Below are 6,000 nucleotides of genomic sequence, written 5' to 3' on the forward strand. Positions count from 1 at the left end.
CGCTGACCCAGAACGGCTGTTATGTAAGTAAACCGGCTCATCAAGGATTCAGTCAGCCACTGGTAATCAGTGACATCGCTGGAAGCGTAACAAAAAAAGGGTCAAATATTAGATTTTTTTTTTTTCCCCCCCATCGCCTTCAGGAAGGAAGTAGGAAGAGTTGTGGAAGCCTCCTGCCAGGGCTCAGATATCGAACACATTATCAAGAGTGTCTCAAGTTTCAGGAGTTTAGGAGGCTCACAAAGCTTTTGTGTATGTTTTGTACACTTTGCACTCAGGAGGACGAGTACACAAGTCCAAAGATCTGAAACGAAACTCATTTAGCTGTCAAAATCTGAATATCTATCTGTGATTTTCAGCTTTAGAATTAGCTTTTAAACGTGACTGTACAGACTTTACCTCAGATTCAATACAAAACATCATGACGGCATCACATCGTCATGACAGCGTTATTTTTTAAATTGCTTGTTTTCCATTTTATATGTGTTTTTTTGGGGGGGGCTTATTTTGGCTGCTTGGTTCAATCATGTATTGATTAATGTGTTTGTGCAGACCCATAAAACGCCCTCTATTAGTGCAAGCTGGGCATTTTAACCATGATTTCTTATCTGACCTCGTTCCGGAGATGGTGCTGTGCATTCCTTTAGAGTGCAAAGGAGGGAAAAAAAATTGGAAACAGGAAACACAAGCGCGCGCACACACACACACACACACACATTCACATAATTCACACACGCCACTTTCCCTGAGGCCCCTGTTCCTACCCTTTGACCTGCTTCAGGTTTTTATTTATTTTATTTTTTTTGCACGGTGACCCTTTTTTGAAAACAGCATTCCTGCTCTCACAAAGGTTATGTAAGGCCCCGGCCATAAAATCTGCCTTGCCGAGCAATAAAAATCCTTGAGGGCCTCTTCTTAAAGTTCGGAATGTAGCCATCACCTTGGCAAAAGCCGAAAAACTTCCAACCGCGAGGCCCTGTTTTCATCCCCAGCATCATTCCAAACAACTTCAGCTAACTGGCTCATTATGTTAAGACCTGAATATAAAAGTGGGCCTTACTTAAACAATTCACAAGGCCGTAAAAACTTACAGCTTTGCACGACATCGAGAAAACACAACAATAAAAAACGGGCAGCCGCAGGGAACCACCAGTGAGTCACCTCACACATCACAGTCGACGCACTGGGCCGCAGTGGAGACGGATTCCACGAGTTTCTGTGGCTTCTCTGCAGGGATAACAACAAAGTCCGTAGTGATCGCAGGGATTGTAGGAGGTGTTTGTGTACCAAATACGCTGACGAATCCCATAATTGCTGGAGCTTTAATGGATAAAGGCGATGGTGAGGACAGGGTCTGAGTAGGTTCTGGACATTCACACCAACTGTACTGTTAGGTGCAAATCACTCGACAACTAATCCATGTGTTATTGTGCCCAACTCATGGACATAAGGATCTTTAAAAGAAACCTGTCATCGGAAGGGCCTGGTCACTGACATAATCAGTCCAAACACACTTGAGTATCAGTCACATTGTATAACAATGAAAAATAATAAAAAATCTGTCATCGTCATGGTTTTATAGCCAAGCGGTTTGACTGCCTATCAATGTTTTTTTTCACCCCCACTGACGCCGTACACTGTCAGCCTCGCTTCTCTGGACCGCTCGGGCCCTCTGATGTTTGGAGCAGCTGAATGAAGAGGCAAAAAAAAAGTTTTTTTGTGGGGGCGAATCATGGCCATGGAGGAAGGGCGGGATGACAAAGCAGAGTTTTGAGGACAAGATCCTACTTCCAGCTCTCCGGCGCTTCCTACTCGTAAACACTTGAAATGAATGAACCTTCAAAAAAAGGGGGGGAGGCTGCGGCGGTTTCGAGCACTTCAAAAAAGAAAATTCAAACACCGACCTTATTGTTTCTCAAGGGTGGAGGGGGGATTATGACTCAGAGATACCGCGAGCAGTCAAAGGGAAAGAGCAGGAAGCTGGCGCGAGAGAGTGCAGACGGAGCCGGTAGCTCCTGTGTTTTTCTTAAGCAGGGAGACAAATCGACTGAATTACTTTATTTTAATGGGTTTAAATATCAACTATCTTTTTTTAGCTTCTTGGATTTTTCTTGTGGTATAATCTCTAAATCCAGAGAAGAGCTGCCACGGTGCCTGACTCCTGACTCCTTTGCGAGAACATTAATATTCATGTGGTCCACGCGGCCTCAACGCAGAGCAATTCTCTTGGAAAATGAAACCTCTGCCCTTTTCTCTGGACTGCTTTATCATCTTCCTCCAACTTCCATCTCTTCCTCTTTCTCCAAACATAAATAGAGGTAACTTGTCTCCCCGACAACCTGCTTCTTGACACATTTCACTCTCTGCGGTCGCCAAATGCTACTAGCTAACAAACAAAAGACAAAACCGCTAATCGAGCGAGCAAGCCAGGCCAGGCAAATGGGGTCAATCTGGACGCAAACCTTCCACCCCTCGTCCACCGAGCGTTAGCCGAGGCCGAGTGCATGAATGAAAGCGAGCGAGCCACGCTAAAGTATCCCGGGCGATGCTGAGCCTCTCTGGCGAGGCAGTTGAGGTATTAGCCCAGGGACATCGAGATGGAAGGAGGGATTAACCGGCTTCTCAGGGTAGATTAGCGCAACAGTAATTCCCAAATTCCCTCACAATGCGGCTCAGAAGGGAGGAAGATTCGTTTTGTGCTGGGGTGTTTTTTTTCTGTTGAGGAGGCCAAGGTCAGTGGAGAGAACCACCAGCGGAGGGTGGAGAGGAGAGATAGAGGCTGTGTGTCCCAAACTGCTGTGAGAAAACTTGAACGCTCCAGTGCAGTAGGACTTTATGTGTTGCGCACTAATTACAACTTTGGCAGTGTTGTCCCAAATCGCAGGCTACACTTAGTGGAAATGATGACAAGGTTTTAACTTCTTCTTGTTCTTCTTCTTGCTGCTTCAACAATGAAATTGCAAATAGAAGGTAAAGATGACCAGTTAAACACAAACCAGCCACAGAAACCAACATTAATCGTTGCAGCTAGCAGTGGATAAAAGTGATCCCCAGTACGCTAACATCACTTTTTTGACAATTTGGGTGAATTTTTCGACTCTTTGCAACGAGTAAACCCGACATTTTTGGCATAGCACTGACGATAAATGCATCTGGATGTTGTGAGGCTCGAATCACACTGATTGTTGGGAATTGCCTCACTCTTTCATCCATCTACTCGTGACTTTTTCTGCAAAGTTTGCTCAGGTTTCAACACAAATTAAGCTTTTTCCATAAACTACGCTATTGCACGTCACACAGTTTACGCTTCAAGTTCCTCTGTTGTCTTCAACAAGCTAGACAAGCTCTAGCCAAAGAAAGGAAAGAATAGCGGGCCAGCTTCCCCCATTCACGCTCGATACGAGCTAATTTGCGCACACCTTTTCAACACAGGAAGATCCGGGAAGTTGCAACCACCTCTTTATCCCTTTTGGCAAAGAAAAAGCGCGACCGTGGCGCACCGCTTCTCGGAAACGGAAGAGGGAGATCATGCGAGGAGAGGCTTCTCCACGTTTATTAGCGCAATCGCGTTCTCCCGCTGCCAAAGATCTTGGCCGCAGAACAAAACAATAGCAAAGGATTAGCAGTTTTCCACCGCTAAGTGTACGGCACAGCGGTGGGCTTTTCATTTCCCGACCGTGCAAAAGGTTTCTCGTGCTTCAACAATACACTTGCAAATAAAAGCACGTGCTATGATCAAAAGAAAGAGGGGAAAAAATGTCAGAACTAATTTGTTTAGAATAGAGGACATCGATGTGCTGGGAGAGTTTGTGTCAAGGTTCTTAAGAATGTAGCAGCAGATGCAACTGGAGGCAGATCTGAGGCCATGTGGGGAGGTTTGACAAGACAACATAAACTGGTTTAGTATAAACAGAAAAGATTCCACGGCTTCAGTGCACCGAATTGATGCACGTTCATGCACGAAAGGTTCCTCTTACCCAGTACAGAGGAATGCTTTGAGTCAACAAGTGAGATGTGGATGACAAACTGGCAACTTGGACGTATATTTTGAGTCTATATCTATTCAATTTTCTTCTACCCAAGAGCAAAAAGATGCAATCATCGCTAATGCAGCTAAAGCAAGACTTTAACAGGGCTGTTGAAAAGGTCAACCTGTTTGGCAGGCAAGGATGGGAGCCGAGTGTTGACCAGGAATGACACAAAAGAAGTTGAGCAGCAAAGTAGGTGAAACCAGGTTACTCAACACGGCAGCTCGGCAGTAAAGAGCTTATAATTGCTTTATAGCCCTCATTTGGGATTTTACCATTCTGACAATAATTAGAGAAAACGTGTGCATAAAAATGAATCAACAACCAGGACAAATTACGACCCAAATCTTCTCTCTCGCTTTCTTTGCACATTTGACGCAGGGCGAGTTTAAAGCCTCAGCAGAAAGACGTTAAAGGAAGGAAAAGGTCACTGGTTCAGTCGCTGCGATCTTTGAACGCCACACACTCAAGACACTGATTTGGCGTCTCCGTTAATGAGTGACCTGGCTGACATCAGAAGGGTTCATCAAGGACACGTCACCAGCGAGATGCGGCTAAATCCAAAGTCTGGAGCTCAGAGTCCAACCGAGACGTCTTACAGCGAATAGAACACTGCAAAATGCAGCAATGTTTGTCTGAGAATCAGTCGTCCGGGTCCAAAGAGTGACTCGTTTGAGGCGAAACAGCCGCAGGCTCTATTCCGAATTCAGAGGTTGTCTTTTTTTTTTTGCTTTGCTTACATTCGCTGAACATTAGAGGAAACTGGCGGTTGAAGGTCTTGTCTTCGCCACTGACAACACTTTGTGACAACGCTCAGCCGAATCCAACAAAACACCCCACAAAAAAGTGCTCGGTGCTTCTCGGCCCAGATCCCATCAGCCGCTGCGTCTCGGCGGAGATAAGAGTCAGAGTTTCCCTGAAGGACTCAGCGCTCGCCGTCTCTCATCTCGTCCTCCTCAAACTTTGATGATTTTGCTTCACTTCCTGCCTTCCTTCCCTCCCGAATTCTCTCTTTTAGTGCCAACAAGGCCTGAAAAAGACGTTCCGAGTCACAGTAAAAGTGTGGACTTCTCTTCTCCTGCAGTGGTTCACTGACCAGCTGGTAGATAGAATAGAAGAGAATAGAAGAGAAGAGAAGAGAATGTCTTCATGTATCCCATTTGGGGAAATGTGCATAATTACAGAAGCATATAGAGTGCAAGGAGAAATAAAAAATAAAATACTGAATAAAATAAAAAGAGAGACAGAACCGTGCAGAACGTGAGAGTCTTTGTCACGTGACAGCGGCAACACGTGGCGACGAAAGGGAACATCGCCACACGCCAAACCTCATCGGTGAGCGATTTAATCCGAACCGGCGCCGACGATGAAAACCTTCACTTCACCCTCCTCCTGGTGCAGAGCCTGCTGTTTATGGCCTGTCATTACAGGGAGTGACTCCGTAAACAGACGCAAGTCGAGGCTCACGTGCCCAAGACATTAAGGTTTAGAGCAGCCGCGGCTCAATGCGATGGGTAAGATAAGAGACACGGCTGCGTCTGCGTGTGTGTGTGTGTGCGTGTGTGTGTGTGTGTGTGTGTGTGTGTGTGTGTGTGTGTGTCCTTCACTATCTATCCGAGGGATTTATACACCTGTGATTTCTGCACGTGCTCGGCCAGTGTGGCACAACCTCTGACCCAATCCAATAAAACATCTCTCTCTCTCTCTCTCTCTCTCTCTCTCTCTCTCTCTCTCTCTCTCTCTCACTGCCATTTATATCCCCCCCCCCCCCCCCCCCCCGCGCCTGCTGTCGTTCCTCATCGCGCTCGGTCCACTTTATGTCTATTTTTAATTCCGATTTCGACCAAACGACCTTATTATCCGTCCTCCCTGCTCGGTCGCCCTGCACGGCGGGAAAAAAATAAAGCACTGAATCACGAATTTGTTGCTGAGATTCCGAGTTGACGGATCGCGGCTGTAAAGTCGGACTATA

General features: G+C 46.1%; 1 protein-coding gene across 1 annotated transcript in view; it reads right to left on the reverse strand.

Annotated features, from left to right (window-relative positions):
- Positions 1–6,000, reverse strand: part of sgk1 (serum/glucocorticoid regulated kinase 1) — a 31,985-nt gene that overhangs the window by 18,602 nt on the left and 7,383 nt on the right. The gene's annotated exons all lie outside the window — the stretch shown is intronic.

The sequence above is a fragment of the Nelusetta ayraudi genome, unplaced genomic scaffold, assembly GCF_046127955.1.
Source record: "Nelusetta ayraudi isolate G7.1 ecotype Tasmania unplaced genomic scaffold, CSIRO-AGI_Nayr_v1 ptg000082l, whole genome shotgun sequence".
Classification (NCBI taxonomy): domain Eukaryota; kingdom Metazoa; phylum Chordata; class Actinopteri; order Tetraodontiformes; family Monacanthidae; genus Nelusetta; species Nelusetta ayraudi.